We start from the raw sequence: 22,068 nt of genomic DNA on the forward strand, positions 1-22,068 counted from the left end.
TGTGTCTCCTTTTTTTGGTATTTTCACGCAAATTCTTCTGCTAGTTGGGGTTTAGTCCACTTTTGTATCCTTCCCTTCAAGGCTCACGGGTCCAAGATTATCTTCTGTGTCTGTGTTAATTGGTTTCCCTTTTCTTTGTTGAAGAGGGTCTGTGCAGTCCTTCTGCCTCACATTTGTGTCTTTATGGTAGCTCTGATTTAAATACTTGTACAATGTTTTAAAATCCTAATTTAGTAATTACTTTCATTTGAACAAAATATTTATTTAGGTAAATAATCCAGGAAGTTGATCTTGCCAGGGAATGACTAATCCACCAGCCCGTCCGTTATCATTAAATTAGTATTGTTGAAGATTATTTTTAGAAATGTACCTGATTTCCCTTATGTATTTATTTACCAAATTCAGGACTTAAAAAAAAGTGTTGGCAGGAGGTGGGACAGATTGACATATAAAATTGTTTGTGACTTAACTCAGTTAATTTGACCAAAACTCTTTAAGTATATTTAAAATCTTCCCAGATAGTTATCTTTCTATTTAATGCTAGCATTATATGATGTAATTTTCTTTTAGCATAGCATGCTATTACATACTTACATATTACATTTGACTATATACAAGTCCCTATCTTGTTGCAGGAAACATGGTTATGTTTAGTAAAAACCTGATATTTTAGTTTATAATGCTGATCTCTGCCATAAGTTTATGAAAGGAGCCCATTGTATTTGTTTTGGCAACAAATCTTTGCAGAAATTCTAAAAGTAGAGATTTCCGTCCACTCAATGTTGGTCATTTGCCTTTAGAACTTCTAAGATTATGGAGAATGTTTTTCACACTACTTAGTCATTTCTATTTGTGAGCTAAGTAATAGTGCCTTTGGTGTTGTCTGTATTGTCTTCCCTCCCCTTAGGTTTAAATGGAATCTTTTGATAACATCCGTTATTTAAATGGTCTTACAATACAGAGTTTTCCTGTATTGTTACATCATGCTATTTGTTAGTCATTGTGACTGTAGTACCTATCTTAAATTATATATCATATAACTATTAGCTTTTGATTTTTTAAAATTAGCATAATAAAGAATTCATATGGGTGTTCACTTCCATAGATGACCATATAAACTTAATGAACGAACTGTAAAGCATTAGTGATGATTCTCTTAAATAGGCTGCAAAAAGGGTATGGTGATATCCTCTGACTGCCTCCAACTTCCCAGGGGGAGAGAGAAGGATCAACAGCACAGGCCAAGACTGATTCCTATGAGGCACAAGTCAGACATGCTGCCACACTCCACCCTTTTTACCAACTCTGAAACCAGCCATCCCTCCCCCGGCACTCACTTCTCTTCTGGGGTTGATAATTTGTTGGAAATGGACTTACAGAACTTACAGCTAGTACTCAGGATTATAGGATTTATTATAACAAGTCACAATTCAGGTTCAGGAACACTCAGGATACCATTCTTCAGTCAGGGCAGCTTCCCTCTACCATGCCCATAGGCATGCCTCTCTTTGGCTCTTGGCTTCTCAGCCTGGCCCCTGCCCTGCCTGGGTAATTGTTACAGAGCTCTTTCAGCTCTGCCAATAGGTGCACCTGAGTGCCTCCCATTCTGTCAACAAGACTTCTGGCAAAAGGCACTGAGCTTTCTTTCTCCATTTGCCAGCAATCCCATTGCTCCATCTGGTGCCAATTTATTGGTTCTGCTGCCACCATCTCTCTGCCATCATCTCAGTGCAGGGATATTAGGTCCAAGGACACTCTCCACTTTTGACTCTTCTTTGTCTTGATAGTAGTGAGATCTACCTTTCTGCCTTTAGTAGGGATCATTTTAAGTCTAGCAAAATGACAGAAATTACCAATCCTCACATTTGGGTTCCATACACCTTATTGGCACAGTCCCACTCCCACAAGGGTGACATGTATCTTGTTTACATTACTAACAAGCTATCCAGTCCCCTTGGTGGGCCACAAACACCTCACATTTACATAGTGCCACCAGTAATCTGGTAGGAGTCAGAAAAACTATGGCTAGAAAAGCTGTACCAAGTAATTCACTGCACCATGCAGGCATTTAATAATGCTAGACTACACCATCTCCTCCCTTATCAACTTGATTAGGATGCAAAGACCAGGTCATTATGTGAAAATTGGCATAATGCAAAAAATAGAGGATGACCACATCAGATTGGGATCACAAAATACAAGATGGCTACATCATTACATGACTGCCAAAGCACTGAGAATTGTGGTCCAGTCAGTGTTATTCTCGCCTTGTTCCTTGGTGTTCGTTACTACCAGATGTATGTTGTTAATATGCAAAATAGTCAGTAGGGTTTTTTTTTTTTTTTTTTTTTTACTTAAATGCAAATTGTTGGATAACAAGATAGTTGATAAGTGAGAAGATACATTCTTACCTTTTTTTTTTTTTTTTTGGCTCATTAGTATGTTTTTAAGCTTATTAAGTTAGTAGTTTAAGTAACTTCATAATTCCCAGAAAATATTGGTGGGATTCTCTCAGTGTAAGTGAGAAAAATAAACTTAACAAAATTTATTAAGTGTGTACAAGACAATTTCTAGGAATTGCTCATTTTATGAAGCAAGCATAACCTTGGTACAAAACCAGGCAAAGACATCACTCAAAAGGAAAACTACAGACCAATATCCCTCATGAATAAAATGCAAAAATCTTTAACCAAACCCTAGCCAATAGACTCCAACAACATATCAAGAAAATAACTCATTATAACTACCAAACCAACCAAACACTGCCATCGAGGTGGATCTGACTCATAGCGACCCCTCCTTGGGCTTCCGAGGCAGTACCACTATAGAAGTAGATGCCTAACTTTCTTTCTGAGGAGTGGCTGGTGGGTTTGAACCTCCAGCCTTCTGGTTAGCAGTCAGATGCCTTAGGCACTATGCTACCAGAGCTCCATATTATGACTAAGTGGGATTAATATCAGGTATGCAAGGATGATTGAACGTTAGAAAAACAATCAACGTCATCCACCACATAAATAAAGGAAAAGAACTGCATGATCATATCAATTGATGCAGAGAAGGCATTTATTAAAATCCAACACCCATTCCTGATCAAAATTTTCAGAAAAATAAGAATAGAAGGGACATTCCTCAACATAATAAAGGGCATATATGCAAAACCAACAGCCAACAATATTCTCAGTGGAGAGAGACTGAAACCATTCCCCTTGCGAACAGGAACTAGACAGGATGCCTCTATCACCTCGTCCATTCAACATTGTATTGCAAGTCCTAGCCAGAGCAATAAAGCAAGAAAAGGAAATAAAAGGAATCCAATTTGGTAAGGAAGAAGTCAAACTATCCCTGTTTGCTGGTGATATGATCCTATACCTAGAAAACCCAAGAGACTCAGTCAAAAATCTACTGGAACTAATTGAGAGACTTAACATCATGGCAGGATATAAGATCAACATCCAAAAATCAGTTGGATTCCTCTACAGCAGCAAAGAGATTGCTAAAAAAGGAAATCAATACTATTTACAATAGCTACCAAAAAAAATAAAATACTTGGGAATAAATCTTACCAGAGACACAAAAGACTTGTACAAAGAAAACTATAAAAGACTACTTCAAGGTACCGTAAGAGATCTACATAAATGGAAGAACATACTATGCTCATGGATAGGAAGATTGAACATTGTGAAAATGTCAGCTCTACCCAAAGCAACCTGTACATTCAATGCAATCCCAATCCAGATACCATCAACATTCTTTAAGGATATGGAAAAACCAATCACTAACTTTATATGGAAAGGAAAGAGACCTTGGATAAGCAAAGCACTATTGAAGAAGAAGAACAAAGTAGAAGGTCTCACAATGCCAGATCTCAAAACCTACTATACAGCCACAGTAGTCAAAACTGCCTGGTATTGATAAAATGACTGACACATAGACCAATGGAATAGAATTGAGAACCCTGAAATAAATCCATCGATCTACGGTCAGCTGATCTTCGACAAAGGGCCGAAATCCATTAAATGGGGAAAAGAATGTTTGTTTAATAAATGGTGCTGTCAAAACTGGATATCCATTTGCAGAAAAATGAAACAAGATCTGTACCTTACACCATACACAAAAACGAACTCCAGATGGATCAAAGACTTAAATGTGAAACTTAAAATGATAAAGTTCCTCAAGGAAAAACTATGGACAAATTTAGGGGCCCTAATATATGGCATGGGAGCTCTGGTAGCATAGTACCTAAGCCATTTGACTGCAAACCAGAAGGCTGGAGGTTCAAACCCACCAGCCACTCTTCGGAAGGAAGATGGCCTATGAGGTGAACAGTTACACTAGGGAGGTACATTCTTTAGAACAATCAATCATGGGAGATCAGAAGGGCAGCATTTATGTAAGAAGATAGCCCAGAAGGCAGAAATTAAAAAAAAAAAAAAAAAAAGAATTCTTGGTAAATTGCTGACATGCTTATGTAAGACATACAGGTGTTTTGCTTTGTTTTAAAAATGTATTGGTTACTAAAATCCAAAAGTTTGGGAATCATTGCTATAGATTAAATTTAGCAAACTAGGAACATACTGTTATCTATATTGGGACATGGTTTCTTTGCTCAGTGTTTATCCATCTGCAAGATTTATGCCCAAGTGTTCTTGGTGCTCCTTTGTGTTTAGGGTACTCTCTTTGGCTGTAGACTAAGTTGAACTAAGTTAAGTAGACCTTTATTCTTATCTAACAAATGGAAATACTTCACTTAGTTTTAACTGCACGTTCATTGTTCCACATAGAGAGGTCAGGACGCAAGTGCCTAAAAAAAGGTTATGTATATAAAAAAGCAATGTTTTATTAGTAGTGCTCTTGGTTATTTTAATTAGTCGTATGTTTTATTTGCACCCCGAGGCTATTCAAGCAAAGAATGTAATTCAAATAAACAAAATAATATCTGATGGTTTGGAACACCCACACCTGCCATCTGGGACTTTACTCTTAAGATACTTACATTGGCAGGGAAACTTAAAAGGAAAAAGGAGATAATTATGTGGAATTATGAAATGTTTTATACTTAAATTCTTCAAAAGCTTGATAATGAGTTTTCAAATTGGTAATGCTATTTTATTCATAACTCGTGATTCTTTTTTAAGATAAAAACAGTTTTCATGAGAAGGCCTATCTTTTCCATTGTATATATATTTCGGACAATGTTTCCAGAATTCTATGCATACCTCACTCATAATTTGACTGCAGAGCAGTGCATGCCACTTTCACAAAGCAACAAAGTTTAATGGTGAAATTTATCTAATATTCTTTACCTGGATATGAAGTAAAGGGCATACTTCTTCAAGTTCTTACAATAAAAACATAACTAGTTAACTTCTACTTGTTTTTCTTTTCAACTTAGCTTTTTTTTTTTTGAGTGAACACACTCTCTTTTCTTTCTTGCAAAATGAGTGCTGATGTGTATGCTTTAGACTTAATTTTTAGAGCTGAAATTTTGTTGATTTTGGATACCTTTGCTGTTTTTTTCCCCTTTCCTCTTTCATTAGTATAGTCATTTTTGGAGTCTGTTAAAGATGAGGCAAATCTATGGTGTAAGAAGTACATACAAGCTTTTCAGTGTTTTCTGATTTAAACATAGTACTTATAAAATGTTTATCATAGAATTCTAAAGTGGAAAAAAAACTCTGGAGATTTTCCCCCGTGCAGACAAAACCTAAGCCACACTAACAGTAAATATTCTTTCACACTAACATTCTCCAAGAAAAAGAAATAGCTTAGACCACCAACTAATAATTTTGTTTTAAATACTTTAAAAATTAGGGCTTCTATAACTTTTTGAAACTTTTTTTAAATTGTGATAAATATATATGTAACAAAACATCTGACATTTAAATAATCTTTATGTGTACCATTCAGTCACATTCATTATGTGCCTCATGTTCAACCATCCCCCTTATCCATTCCCAAATTATACCATCATTGAGCTAATTTTACATAGAGCTAATTATACAGTCAGTCATTGAGTTTAGTGTCCTTTAAGCATTAAGTACATTTTTAATTCTACTACTTATATATAATTCAAAAGTTAAAGATGTCAGGGATTTAATGTTTTAGGAAGTGAGGTCAGGGTCTCTTTTGTCTTATTCTACTTTATCACTCTGCCTACCTCCATCTTCTTTTTCCCCAATTACCTTAAATATGGATAGACACTCAGTAAATTTTTGTTGTAATGAGAAACTTCCCTTTGTGGTCATAGGCTGAAAATTCTAACTCCACTTATAATCTGTCCTTAGAAAATGGGTTGAATATAGAAGTTTTAGAAAATTAATCTAAGAATCCAACCCACACAGTCTTATAATTCTAAGACCCACATTAGCCATAACATTATAAGAATGGAGTTGTAAATCTCTTTTAAATTTAAGTAAACAAACAAAACAAACCTTAAACTGTCCTATTGTACACAGAAGCCAAATGATGACAAATATTTAAAGGAAGAGTCAGGCTCACAAGAGCATATACACACACATACACACATACTTGTGTATGTGTGTGTGTGTGTATCAACATATATAAATGTATTCTACACATTCTAATACTGTGTAAATATGAAATATGAATATAGTGCAATATACAAATTTTAAGAAGTATACCAGAATTACAATATCTAAATAAGAATTATGCCTTTACATTGAGGAAGAGAAAGACAGAGAGAGCTGCATGGGAGGTACAGACAACAAAGGTGAACCCTTTTGCACATACAGTACTGCATTGCCAATGATGGCAAACATTGATATAGGGGTGGATAGATGGGTGGACAGGCTGAACAATTAGGTATGTCTGTTCAGGGGGCAGTGTGCCCACCACCATGTATAGGGTTGGCATACAATGTTTCTACAAGTATATTTATACGTTCTGTAAGAAATTCCAGGTATATAGTAGAGCCGACAAGGGACAAGGTTGTGGTCACTTCTGGGCCACAGCCAGCTACCTGTAAGGAGCAAGCAGTTGGACCTGTGGGCTCCAGAGCATGGTCCCAGGCGACATTAAGCTCAATTGGCATAACATACTACACGGAAACATTGTTTCACATCCTACTTTGGTGAGCAGTGACTAGGATCTTAAAAGCTTGCAAGCAGCCATCTAGATGCAATGATGGGTCTCTCCTCGTCCAGAGCAAAGAAGAATGAACAAAACCAAAGATGTATGGAAACAATTAGTGCAAGGGACTGATGCACCATCCAGTCCTCACCCTTTATGACTATGAGACCAGAAGAACTAGATGGTGCCCGGCTACCAATGTTAACCACTTGGAGGGAGAGCTACGTAGGAGATCTAGGATAGATTGGGAGAACAATGGGAACAAAACTCAAAATCACGAAAAAAAGGGGGGGGGGAACCAGGTTTGCTGGTCTGATAGAGCCTGGTGAAACCACTGAGACTATGGCCCCTAGCTGCCCTTCAGGTCTGGAATAGAACCTACTCCTATGGCTTCCAGCCTAACAAAAGACAGGCATATGAGCTGAACATTTACATTACGTAGATACACTCCTTCGAGAGATCAATCATGGGAGAATAGAAGGGCTGTGTATGCACAGGAAGACAGCTTGGTGGGCAGGAGTGCATGGGAGGGAAGGGCACAGGGAACAGATAACTATGGGGAGGAAGTGGAAGGAGAGGTGTTGCGTTGTGGGAAATTGCAGTCAGTGTCATGAGACAGTGTATGTGAACTGTTGTATGGAAAATTAATTTGCTCTATAAGCTTTCACCCAAATCACAATATAAAAATTAGCCTTTTGCGGGGGGAGAGAATTATGCCTTTAAGGTAGTCAGTCACCTTGAGAAACTGCATATTTAATCTCACATTGCTGTCAGTGCCAAGCAATTTGGTGTTCTTTTGGAATTATATTGATTGATTTTTTTTTTTTTAGTTATCGTTACTGACTTTTTTTTCCTTGGAAATAGCCATTGATGAATAAATTGGATGATAATGTTGAGGTCGCTACTACATGGGATTAAAAATCACTATGATTACATAACATAGTGAGAATGATTTTTATACCTGATCTATACATTAACACTTGTACTGGGTTGAATAGTGTCATATTCCCCTCCCACCCCCGCATTAATGGCTACCTGACACATGTGAATGGAGTTAAAATGGGATCATACTAGATTAGGAGAAGTCCTTATCCAGTGACTTATGTTTTCATAAGAGAACGGGAGTGTGGATGGAAACATACACAAAGGGAAGATGGCCATGGGAGACAGAGGCACGGATTTGGGTTATGCTGTCACAGGCCGAGGAAGGCCAAGGATTGGCATCAACCACCAGAAGCTGGAAGAGGCAAGAAAAAAAGATGCTTCCCTAGAGCCTTCAGAGGGACCATGGCCCTGCTGGCACCTTGATTTTGGATTTTTAGCCTCCAGAACTGTGAGGATACTTTCCTGTTTTAAGCTACCCAGTTTGTGACAATTTGTCGCCACAGCTCTTGGACACTACTAATACAACACTAAAATTAGTTAGAGAATTTTCAGAAAATTTTTGTGCAGAGGAGTATCAATGGAATAAATTTTTCTGTCTTTCAAGTTGCGTCTGTCTACTGCTGTGGTTTTTCCAGTAATGAATGTACATGTGTGTGTAGGTATATGTCATATGCATCATTGTGTCCTTGAATTACTTCTCTAGTCCATTCTCTTTACTTTTGCTAATGTAATGTCACAGTACAGTAGCTCCTGCTTTGTTTGTTCAGCTCAGAGGTTGTTGCAGCAAGCTGTGCTTCAGTTCTGACAGACAGGCTGGACCTAATGCTGAAAACTACCTTCGGGGTTCTGCTGATTGAACTAAAATAGTATATTTTATTGTACTATGTTTACAAATATGTCTTGGTGTTAATTGATTTGTTTTTCTATTTTCTAGTTAATCAGTATATTCTATCCTGGGAATGGCTTTGGTTTTAACTGCTTTAAAAATCTTGGAATGCAAATTTTCTTGACCAGTATATTTTTACTTCTTTTAGACTTTATCAGTAAATCTGTGGTTATTATATACTGAGTACATAATAATCTGTAATTGACTTGTATGTTACCTTGTGAATGTGCTTAAAGAAATCCCTTATCAAGGCACAGGCTGTCTTACATGGTAGTATGCCAGCTTTAGTGAAGATATGTTTGACCTATATTTAACTGAGGATATTGATGTCCAAACTGTACTGAAGGCATTGATGAAAAATAAGGCTCCAGGGATTGATGAAATACCAATTGAGATGTTTTTAAAAAAATGGATCCAGTGCTGGAAGTGCTTGCTCATCTATGCCAACAAATTTAGAAGATGGCTACCTGGCCAACTGACTGGAGGAGATCCATATTTGTGCCCATTCCAAGGAAAGTGATCCAACAGAACGTGGAAATTATCCAACAATATCATTATTATCACACATAAGTAAAATTTTGCTGAAGATAATTCAAAAACAGTTGCACCTATACATCAACAAGAAATTCTTCTGTAAGACTCAAAAGAGGACATGGAAAAAGGGATATCATTGCTCATGTCAGATGGATCTTTAACTGAAGCAGAGAATACCAGAAAAATGTTTACCTGTGTTTTATTGACTATGCAAAGGAATTTGACTGAGTGGATCATAACAGATTATGGATGACATTGCAAAGAATGGGAATTCTAGAACACAACTGTGCTTTTATGGAAACTGTACTTGTACAGAACCTGTATATAGAGTAAGAGACAGTTGTTTGAACAGAACAAAGGGATGAAGTGTGGTTTAAAATCAGAAAAAGTATGTGTCAGCGTTGTATCCTTTCACCATACTTATTCATTCTCTATGCTGAGCAAATAATCTGAGAAGCTGGAGTTCATGAAGAACAATGTGGCATCAGGATTGGAGGAAGACTTACAAAAAACTTGCAATATGCAGATGACACAACCTTGCTTGCTGGAAATGAAGCACTTACTGATGAAGATCAAAGAATACACCTCAACATAACGAAAACAAAAATTCTCACAAGTGGACCAATGAGCAATATAATGAGAAACAGAGAAAAAATTGAAGTTGTCACGGATTTAATTTTACTTGGATCTATAATTAATGCCTAGGGAAGCTGTTGTTGTTGTTGTTGTTGTTATTTGCCGTCAGTAGTCAGGAAATCAAACCAAGTACTGCTTTGAGCAAATGCGCCACAAAAGGCCTCTTTAAAGTGTTAAAAAGCAAAGATGTCACCTTGAGCACCAAGTTGCACCTGGCTTGTTGTAGTTAAGTGCTGTTGAGTCATCTGCGACTCATAGTGACCTTATGTACAACAGAACGAAACCCTGCCTGGTCCTGTGGCAGCCTCACGATCCCTGCCATTCCTGAGCCCGTCACTGCAGCACCTGACCTAAGCCATGGTATTTTCATTTACCTCATGTGCATGAAAAAGCTGAACAATGAATAAGGAAGACCAAAGAAGAATTGATGCATTTGAATTATGGGGTTGGCAAAGAATATTGAATATACCATGGGCTGCCAGAAATGAACAAATCTGTCTTGGAAGAAGTACACAGTCAGAATGCTTATTAAAAGCGAGGATGGCCAAAGTTCATCTCACATACTTTGGACATGTTAGCAGGAAGGACTAGTCTGGAGAAGAACATCATGCTTGGTAAAGGAGATAGGGAGTGAAAAAGAGGAAGACTGTCAACGAGATGAATTGATATAGTTGCCACAATGATGGGCTGAAACATAGCAATGATTGTGAGGATGGTGCAGGACCAAGCAATGTTTTATTCTGTTGTACGTGAGCTTGTTATGAGTCTGGACTGTCTCAGTGGCACCTGATAACAGCATATCTGACCTGTTGCCTATCACAAATTGAGCAATGTAGTTCTTACAAGAAATTTTGACTTCTTCACTTCTCTAATGTCACCAAGTTTAAAGGTGGAATAAGGTGCTGTCTAGGAAACTCGTAACTCAGCAGGTAATATAATGTAAAAGGCATTGTGACAGAGACCCAGTGTTCAACTAGCAGTGATTCAAGGTTATTTATAGCAAAGATAGTTTTCTTAGATTTTTAATTTTTTTCTTGTTTTCCCTTTCCTTAGTTTTTGATGGTCTGTGTTAGAATGTAATTCATAAAAATGAGAAATGAGTTTTTCATTGAGTTTCTTTTGTTATTAGAATGAAATACCAAACCAAACCCCATGAGACTGAGTCTTTTGTACCTGCCAGGGGAAATCTTGTATTGACATGAAGATGTTAGTCTGATGTCTCACATGGTAAGGTATAAGCAAAGCACTGGAGTCATTTATGTTGTTGTTGTTAGATGCTGTTGAGTCATCTCCAACTCATAGCGACCCTGTGTACAACAGAAAGAAACACTGCCTGGTCCTGTACCAGCCTCACAATCCCTGCTATACCTGAGCCCATCGTTGCAGCCACTGTGTCAATACACCTTGTTGAGGGCCTTCTGCTGTTTTGTTGACTCTCCACTTTACCAAGCATGATAGCCGTCTCCAGGGATTGGTTCCTTCTGACAACATGACCAAAGTAGGTAAGACAAAGTCTGGCCTTTCTTGCTTCCAAGGAGCATTCTGGCACCACTTCTTCCAGGACAGATTTGTTCGTTCTTTTGGCAGTCCATAGTACCTTCAGTATTCTTCACCAACACCACTCAAAAGCATCAACTCTTCTTCAGTCTTCCTTCTTCATTGTCCAGCTCTCACATGCATCTGAGGCGACTGAAATACCATGGCTTGGGTTAGGGGCACCTTAGGCTTCAGAGAGACATCTTTGCTCTTCAGCACTTTATTTATTTATTTCATGGAGACTAAATGTCAGTCAGAGGTGAAAGCTTAGGGTCTTTTTAGATTTTCCAAGCATGGGTGAGTTCTGGGTATATTCATGACCCTCCTGATGCCCTGACATACACAGAAGGCCTTCAAAGCCCTCAGCTACAGCTTCCAGCCTCCAGCCTCCCAGGTTCTTGGTCTAATTGTTGCTTATTCTGTCTCTCATCCCCTTATCTAGGCAGATGCAACTTGCATATACACCTTTAAATGCTTTGACAAATGCCACCAGGAGGTCACATCAGCCCTAAGTGTTCTGAAGTGAGTGAAACAAAGGCAAGCTCCTGAATTAATCCCCCCATGAGCCACTGAACAAGTCAAAACACATAACTAAAATTCCTTGAGAACAAAGTCTGCATTGCTTTCTGTGGCACCAGCAAGATATACCAGGTACATTGGCCACCATTCCCTCAGCTTCCACCAAATATGCAAATGTGGAAGGTGAGTAAGTTAAAAAGCCACAACACTCTCTTACTGAAATTTAGCAGCTACTTTGTTAAATTTAGTGAACTGACTGGATGGCAGTGGGTTTTCTATTCATTTAGCACTCCCTTGGTTGTTATAATTTTTTTTTTCAATTCGATTCCAGAGTTCCAAAAAAGTTTATTCTGACAGATTTTGCCAGCTTAATTACTGCTTTAATAAAGGGACAGAGTTTTGGAGTCCTTTATTCTGCCTTTTTTGATGACATCATCAGACCATTTGATTTTCATTCTAAAATATCTCCAAAATATGAACTCTTCTTACCCATTCCTGCTTCTTACCCATTCAGCACTTTAAAGTGGTCTTTTGAAGCAGATTTGCTCAGTGTGGTACATCATCTGATGCCTTGATTGCTGCTTCCATTAGTGTTGATTGTAGATCCAAGTAATATGAAGTCTATTCTGGTTACCTAGTGCCTCTCTGAGCAGAATATACTACAAATGGGATGGCCTTAACAAACAGGAGTTTATTCTCTTACAGTTGAGGAGGCTAGAAATCCAAGTTAAGTGCCAGGCTCTAGGGGCTGTGTGAAAACCCCTAAACCTTAGGCTTCAGCTCTCCCTCTTGCTCCCGGCCCACTGGAACTAGAGGCATCTCTTCACTCAGGCAGCTACTGGCTACTGAGGCTAACAAGCCCAAGGTCGACAAATAAATGGCACGGCAGGCCATGAATTTGAATCCTTTGTAAGTTCTGAGGTCAGCAGAGTACGGCAGGCTGCTGAACAATGACACGGCTTCATGCAGGGTCCAAGCATGCCACAAGCTAGAGACCATTCCCATGGCTTCTCCTTATATACAGGAAGCAGACCACATCCCAAAGGGAGCTACTCAGCTGCTTGTGGTAGATCCCACGGTGGAGTTGATTGCTAGAGTCTCATCATAGGGAATAACTACCACCAGCTGCCCAGCCACTCAACCAGGCTCAGCCAAATTGATACACAAATGTAACCACCACAAAGTCTTTGACAGCTTTGATCTTTTCTTCATTTATTGTGATGCTGCTTATTGGTGCAGTTGTGAGGATTTTTGTTTTCTTTACGTTGAAGTGTAATCCATACTGCAGACTGTAGTCTTTAATCTTCATCAATAAGTGCTTCAACTCCTCCTAACTTTCAGCAAGCAAAGTTGTGTCATATGCATGTTGCAGGTTGTTGGTCTTCCTCTAATTCTGATGGTGTGTTCTTCATGTGGTCCAATTTATCAGATTATTTGCTCAGCATACAGATTGAATAAGTATGGTGAAAGGATACAACCTTGACACACTCCCTTCCTGATTTTAAATCATGAGGTATCCCCTTGTTCTGTTTGAACGACAGCCTCCTGGTCTATGTACAGGTTCCTCATGAGTACAATTAAGTGTTCTGGAATTCCTATTCTCAGTGTTATCCATAATTTGTTATGATCCACACAATTGAATGTTTTTGCATAGTCAATGAAACAGAAGTAAGTATGTTTTTCTGGTATTCTGGAGCCATTTATATCAAACCAAACTCACTGGTTTAAAATCAAGAAGGGAGTGCGTCAGGGTTGTATCCTTTCTCCACACTTATTCAATCTATATGCTGAGCAAATAATCTGAGAAGCTGGACTATATGAAGAAAAACGTGGTATCAAGATTGGAGGAAGAATCATTAACAACCGGAGATATGCAGACAATACAACTTTGCTTGCTGAAAGTGAGGATGACTTAAGGCACCTACTGATGAAGGTTGAAGAATACGGTCTGCAGTATGGATTACGTCTCAATATAAAGAAAACAAAAATCCTCACAACTGGACCAATGAGCAGCATCACAATAAATGGAGCGAAGATTGAGGTTGTCAAAGAATTCACGTTGCTTGATTCTACAATCGATGCCAACGGAAGCAGCAGTCAGGACATTAGACGACGTGTAGCATTGGGAAAGTCAACTGCGAAGGAACTGTTTCAAGTGCTGAGGAGCAAGGATATCTCCTTGAGGACTAAGGTGCACCTGACACAAGCCATGATATTTCCAGTTGCCTCATATGCATGTGAGAGCTGGACAATGAATAAGGAAGACCGAAGAAGAGTTGATGCTTTTGAGTTGTGGTGCTGGCGAACAATGCTGAAAGTACCATGGACTGCTAAAAGAACTAACAGATCTGTCCTGGAGGAAGTGCAGCCAGAATGCTCCTTGGAAGCAAGAATGGCCAGACTTCGTCTCATCTATTTTGGTCATGTTGTCAGAAGGGACCATTCCCTGGAGAAGGATGTCATGTTTGGTAGGGTGGAGGGTCGACAAAAGAGGGGGAGGCCTTCAACGAGATGGATTGACACGGTGGCTACGATGATGGGCTCAAGTATAGCAGGGATTGTGGGGCTGGCGCGGGATTGGGCAGTGTTTCGTTCTGCTGTGCATGGGGTCGCTGTGAGTTGGAAATGACTCGACGGCACTTAACAACAACAACAACAACAAACTCACTGCTGTCGAGTAGATTTGAGTCACAGCGACCCCTCCTTGGGTTTCCAAGGTGATATCTTTACAGAACTAGATTGTCCAGTCTTCCTTCTGAGGAGTAGCTGGTAGCTTTGAACCGCCAGCCTTCTGGTTAGCAGTCAAATGCCTTAGGCACTATGCCACCAGAGCTCCCAGAGTCATTTATAGGAGTATTAATTATATTACCTAATACACCCTGATACTTCCTTGGGAGCTCTGAAGGCATAGTGTCTAAAGCACTTGAGTACTAACCAGAAGGCTGGTGGTTCAAACCCACCAGCCACTCCTTGGAAGGAAGGTTGGTTAATCTACTTCTGTGGGGATATTGCCTTGGAAACCCAAGAAGGGGTCACTATGAGTTGGATCTGACTCGACGGCAATGAGTTGTTGTTTTGTTTTTTGAATACTTCCTTAGATCTCTATCTTTTTGGAATACTTTCATATTCCTTCTAACCCTCCTTCAAAGATTAGCCAGATCTCTTTCTGGGTCTTTACAGTATCAGTTTGTTCAAGTAAACTTTAAAATTTTGCCTTTAGCGTTTGTTTTGTGGTAACCGTAACCCTGTTTTTTCCCATGATGCCAATTCCACTGACAAACTTGAAAATCTTACTGAGTGTTGGATTTGTGACAGGTGTTGACTCTGTGGTACTTGGAAAGTAATTCCCTTGAAACTTGCTATATTTTGTCTTTTTGTTGATTTCTCTCAGTCTTTGCCTTTTTGGAATTTTACCATTTGTATGCAGCAGTGGTTTAAAATATTTGCAATGATCCTTATAACTCACTGTGGATACCAGAATTATCTCTGCAATTCGTGGTTTCCTGTGCTCCAAGACAGGAAGAAATAGTCTTTTTGGAAGACAGTGAAAAAGGAACACTTGACTTTGTTTTTTTTTAAATGTGCAGATCTCGTGAATAGAATCTAACTCAGACCCCCTCACTCCCTTTCGGTGTGTAATTAGGACCACATTGATTCCCGTTGCAACTGGCAGCCCCTCACTGCTGCCTTTTTCTCCTTGTGACCCTTGATCTCAATGACCTTTCCTGGGGTTAGTCCTAGGCCTTTTTCATTGTGTTGGAGCTGAAGTGGATCATGTGGAGTTGATTATTTCCTTGCTCATTTGTCCTTTTTGGTGCTATAACTCCAAGTCACTTCCATTTTCTTCCTCCTTTGACTCTCCACAGTGAAAGGACATGCTTTTGTGGGCAATAGGATCAGTTTATATGCTTGGCTGACTCGATTGAGACTCTAGAGAAGTGGGGGAAGGGTTTTGAAGTCTATAGGTGTCAACATTTTTTAAAACATTTGCTCTGAATGATTGTGTGATCATTAAGTGTTCATAAAATGGGTACTGTGAAGAGCTGCATTTCAGACTGAGCGAGTCTGAGTTCTGGTTAAGAAGAGACTACTGTTAGTTATTAATACTGGACCTGAGTATTTGATATCTAGGAGCTCTACTTTATAAGATTTATGTGTTCTTTTTATTGACTCAGAAGATGCATCAGGTCAGGGAATATATCATTGTCATTTGTACATGGCTGCTTTAAGGAATTCTTTAGTTTCTAAAAGAACCAAGAATAACTCCCAGGGATTAACATGTTAACTATTAGATGATGTGGCTATGTGTCAGCTTGGCCAGGCTATGATTCCCAGTGGTTTGGCAGATATTGTGTAGTCATCCTCCATTTTATGATCTGATGTGAGCAGCCAATCAGTTGAAAGGGGAGTTCCTTTGGGGGTGTGGCCTGCATAAAATATATGTGGATATTCTGGCAAAGCTTGTCCTCTCCCAATCCTGCATCTGACTTGTCATCTTCTGACCTGTGGTTCTTGGGATATGATCCAGCAGCTTTTGCTTGACCTGTAGATTATGGAATTCACCAGCTCCTGCAGCCACATGAGTCAGGAGAAGCCTCTATCTTGATGCCTGACCCATGCATCTGGGACTAGCCAGCCTGCACAACTGCATGAGCCATTTCCTCAGAATAAATCTTTCTACTTTTTTTTTTTTTTTTATACACTTCACTGATTTTGCTCCTCTAGATAACCCAGCCTAAGACATTTGGTACTGAGAGTGGTTTTAGAGGAACCAAATTGTCAGGTTGAATTTTCTGAATTGGTTCTCAAGTCTGACTAGTGTTAAAGGCACTGATGAATCTATGTCCAGTAGTAAAGCAGGCACTATTAATCCATGGCATGAGGTGGCAATAGAAATATACACAATCAAATATCTGTGAGAGTGAAGCTCTGGATGATCGCATATTTGATACTTTTCAACATTTTGTTTGAATAAAAATTATAATTAAGCTGGTTTGTTGGTCCTACTTCTACTAGACAATGTGGTTGAAGAAAGGGATGAGCTCAAAGCTTCAGAATCTTAGCTCAATCGCTGCATATAAGACCTGAAAATTGCCATTTGTGTCCTGAAAGAAAGCCTTATTTATAGTTAACAGAGCTGATATTGCTGAAAATCAAACCCAGAGTCTTATGAGTGGCTGAATTAGAACACAAACTGTAGTCCCAGCTTCTGATGGTGTCAGAAGTTAAAGTGAGGTTAATGATTGGAATAAATGAGATCTTGAAACTTATAATGGGGACATATGGGCAGATAATCAGGAAGCTAGGGCCTTGAGCCCCTTAATTCCACTGAATCACTCTTGTCAACAGAACTAGCCCTCTTACTCCCATATGACTAGATTATTCCATCTCTATCTGCGAAGCCACATTCTTCAGTAAAACCATTACCCTTTCCACCTCCATCTAATGAGGTTACCCCAGCTGTGTCTGAGGAGGCAGAGCCTGGGACATTGCCGGAGGCAGATGCCATGCAAGACATTTCTTACTTCCCTCAGGACCCACCTCCACCATCCATTTTTACTTCTGGACCTATAACTAGACTTAAGTCCCAGAGAGCCCCAAAAAGTAAAGTACAAAGTGTCTCTCAGGAGGAAGTACACTATTCTCCAACAAAATAATTGATTTTTCTAATATATACAAACAGAAACTAGTGGAATATACATGAGAATGGCTATTAAAGGTGTGGGATAGTGGTGCAAGGAGAATAAAGTTGAATCAGTCTGAGTTTATTGATATAGACCCAGTAAGCATAGATTCTTCATTCAGTGTTTTAGCTCACGAGGTTAGAAAGTGTCTAATAGTTTATTTGGTTGGTTTATTGAAGCATAGATTAAGCAGCGACCTGTGCTAAAGCAAATTGAAATGCCAGAACTGCTTCGGTATGTGGTAGAAGAAGGTATCTAAAGGCTTAGGTAATTGGCATGTTGTTGTTGTGTGCCATCGAGTCTGACCCGACTCATAACGACCCCTTCTTGGGTTTCCGAGGTGGTATCACTATGGAAGTAGATTGCCCAACCTTTCTTCCGAGGAGTGGCTGGTTAGTTTGAACCGCCAGCCTTCTGGGGGTCGTTATGAGTCGGATCTGACTCAATGGCAGTGGAATTGGAGTATTAGGGTGGATTTATCAGGTTAGACCCATAGAACCACCCATGCAGTACCCAGAGGACACACCTGTCACCACAATGATGTGGAACAAATTTGTGAAGGGAGACCCAGCATCCTTGAAGACTGTTGTGATTGCTACTTTAGCATAGTGCCTAAGGCACTTGACTGCTAACCAGAAGGCTGGTGGTTCAAACCCACCAGCCAGTCCTCGGAAGGAAGATGGGGCAATCTACTTCCATAGTGATACTGCCTCAGAAACCCAAGGAGGAGTCGCTATGATTCGGGTCCGATTCAATGGCACATAACAACAACATTTGACAGTGAGAATTGCTCTAACTGAATTAAGGCACCTAACTACAGGTGATTGGATCCTGGGGAGGTAGGACCCAGGTAGCAACATTTAACTGCCAAAGACAGGATGGCATGGTTAGCATAATGGACTACAGGGTCAAAGAAATAATCAGAATAGTCTGACGCTCATGGGCTTATGGTGTTGGCTACTTAGTTATGGTGTTCCTAGGAGTAAAACAGATGGGAAATCTACTAAATATTTACTTGATCTGTACAACCAGAAGAATTCTAGATCAAATGAACAGCAATTTAACTTGAATCACCAGAATAGAGACTCTTAGCCCCTCTGTCAATTCTCAGCCTTGAGCCAGTTTACAGACCTATGACTCCTTGTATGAAGGGGAGGCCAGGTCCCTTTGAGGAAGGACTCCACTGCATTGCTAAAATTTATACTGTTCATCTTTCTCCCAGCTTTCCCCAAAGGGATCTTTGGCTTTTTCTGAGAGTGACTGTTCACTAGGGAAAAGGATTTAATCAGACTTTTCAGGGATTATTGCACAGTGGCTCTGAATTGATACTTAGTCCGGGAGACTCAAGTGTTAACTGTAGCCCACCAATCAGAGCAGGGGCATATGGAGGTCAGGTCATTAATGGAGTCTTAGCTCAGATTCATCTCACACTAGGTCCAGTGGGTCCTTGAACTCATCATGTTGTGATTTTCCCCAGTTCCAGAATGCGTATTTGAAATAAACATATTCAGCAACTGAAAGAACCTTCACAGTGAATCCCTGGTATGTAGAGTAAGGGCTATTGTGGTAGCAAAAGCCAAGTGGAAGCCATTAGAACTGCCCCTATCTAGGAAAACAGTAAATCAAAAGCAATACAGCATTCCTGGAGGGATTCCTGAGATTAGTGCCATCATCAAGATTTTAAAGGGTGCAGGGGTACTGATTCCCACCACATCCACATTCAACTCGCCTATTCCTGTGCAAAAAACAAATGTATCTTAGATCTTGGAGAATGACAGTGGATTATCATAAACTTAACCAGATGGTGACTTCAATTGCAGCTGTTATTTCATTGCTTGAGCAAATTAATATACCTCCTGGTACTTGATATGCAGCCATTGATCTGGCCAATACTGTTTCCTCATTTCTGGTTTTGAAGGATCATCAGAAGAAGTTTGCCTTCAGCCAGCAAGGCTAGCAATAAACTTACACTGTCCTACCTCAGGATATGTCATCTCTCCAACCTTATGTTGTAATTTAGTCACAGGGAACTTGATTGCCTTTCCCTTCCACAAGACATTACACTAGTCTGTTGCATTGATGACATCATGTTGATTAGACCTAGTTAGGAAGAAGTGTCAGTGACTCTAGACTTGTAAGACATTTTCATGCTAGAGGGTGGGAAATTAATCTGACAAAAATTCAGGCATATTCCACCTCAGTGAAATTTCTAGGGATCCAGTGGTTTGGGTATGTTAAAAAATTCCTTCTAAAGTGAAAGATAAGTTGTTACATCTGACCCACTCCTATAACTGGCATAATCCTCTTTGGATTTTGGAGGGAACATATTCCTCATTTGGGGTTGCTACTCTGGATTATTTATCAATTGACTCACAAAGATTCTAGTTTTGAGCAGGGTGCAAAACAAGAAAAGGCTCTGTAACAAGTTCAGGCTGCTATGCAAGCTGCTCTGCGTTTGAAGCATGTGATCCAGCTGATCCAATGGATCTTAAAGTGTCAGTGGCAAATAGAGATGCTGTTTCAAGTCTTTGACAGTCCTCTATTGGTAAATTACAGACCCTTAGGATTTTGGGGCAAAGCTCTGCTGTCCTCTGTAGATAACTACTCTCTTTTTGAGAAACAGCTTTTGGCTTGTTACTGGGCCTTAGTAGAGAGTGAATGCTTAACAGTAGGCCACCACTAAGTCACCATGCAGCCTGAGCTGCCCATCATGAACTGGATGTTGTCTGACCTACAGACTCCTAAAGCCTGATATGCACAGCAATACTCCATTATTAAATGGAAGTGGTACATTACAAGAATGGGTTCAAACTGCACCTGAAATCACAAGTACCTTACATGAGTAAGTGGCACAAATACCCATGGTCCCCACTTCTGTCACATTATCTTCTTTCTTCCAACCTGCACCTCTGGTCTTGTGGGGAATTTCTTATGATCAGTTGAATGAGTAAGAGAAAACTTGTGCCTGGTTTGCAGATGGTTCTGCACAATATGCAGGCATCACTTGGAAGTGGATAATGGCAGTACTGCAGTTCTTTTATGGGGACTCCCTGAAGGACAGTGGTGAAGGGAAATCATCCCAGTGGGCAGAACTTCAAGACATGCACCTGGTTGTTCATTTTGTTTGGAAGGGGAGATGGCCAGATGTGTGACTGTATACTGATTCATGGGCTGTGGCCAGTGGTTTGGCTGAATGGTCAGGGACTTAGAAGGAATATGATTGGAAAATTGGAGACAAAGAGGTATGAGAAAGAGGCATGTGGATAGATCTCTCTGCAAAAGTGAAGTATTTTGTGTCTCATGTTCAGCAAAGGGTGACCTCAGCAGAGGAGGATTTTAACAATCAAGTAGATAGAATGGCACATTCTATGAATACCAGCCAGCCTTTTTCCCCAGCCACTCCTGTCATTGGCCATTGGGCTTATAAGCAGAGTGGCCATGGTAGCAGGGATAGAGGTTATGCATGGGTTCAGCAATATGCATTTCACTCACCAAGGCCAAATTAGTTGCAGCCACTCCTGAGTGCCCAGTTTACCAGGAGCAGAGACCAACACAGTCCCCAATATGATGCCATTCCTTAGGGTGATCAGTTAACAATCCTGGTGGCAAGTTGATTACATTGGAACACTTCAACCAAGGAAAGGGCAGGATTTTGTCCTTACTGGGATAGACACTCTGGATATGGATTTGCTTCTCCTGCATGCAGTGCTTCTGCCAAAGCTACTGTCCTTTGATGAACCGAACCAAACTCACTGCCGCCGAATCGATTGCAACTCCTAGCAATCCCTTTTCGGGTTTTCCGAGGTGGTTTCTCTACAGAAGTAGATTCCCCAGTCTTCCTTCCAAGGAGTGGCTGGTGAGTTTGAACCACCAGTCTTCTGGTTAGCAGTCCAGTGCCTTAGGGACTATGCCACCAGAGCTCCCATTGACTTAAGAATGCCTTTTCCACCATCATGATATTCCACACAGCATCAGGGAACTCACTTCACAGCAAATGAAGTGCAGCAGTGGGCTCATCCTTATGGAATTCATTGATCTTAACATGTTCCTCATCATCCTAAAGCAGCTGGTTTGATAAAATGATGGAATAGTCTTCCAAAGACACAATTAGAGTGCCAGCTAGGTGGCAATACCTTGCAGGATTGAGGCAGGGTTCTCCAGGAGGCTGGTTGTATATACTTTAAACCTGCATCCAATATATGCTGTGTTTCTCCTATAGCTAGGTTTATGAGTCCAGGAATCAAGGGGTAGAAATGGGAGTGCTATCACTCATTATTACCTGTAGTGACCTAGTCACAA

General features: G+C 39.9%; 1 protein-coding gene across 1 annotated transcript in view; it reads left to right on the forward strand.

Annotated features, from left to right (window-relative positions):
- Positions 1–22,068, forward strand: part of CDON (cell adhesion associated, oncogene regulated) — a 207,503-nt gene that overhangs the window by 18,029 nt on the left and 167,406 nt on the right. The window lies entirely within an intron of this gene.

This window comes from Orycteropus afer, unplaced genomic scaffold, assembly GCF_000298275.1.
Source record: "Orycteropus afer afer isolate SDZICR_OR568_19922 unplaced genomic scaffold, OryAfe1.0 scaffold00178, whole genome shotgun sequence".
Lineage (NCBI taxonomy): Eukaryota > Metazoa > Chordata > Mammalia > Tubulidentata > Orycteropodidae > Orycteropus > Orycteropus afer.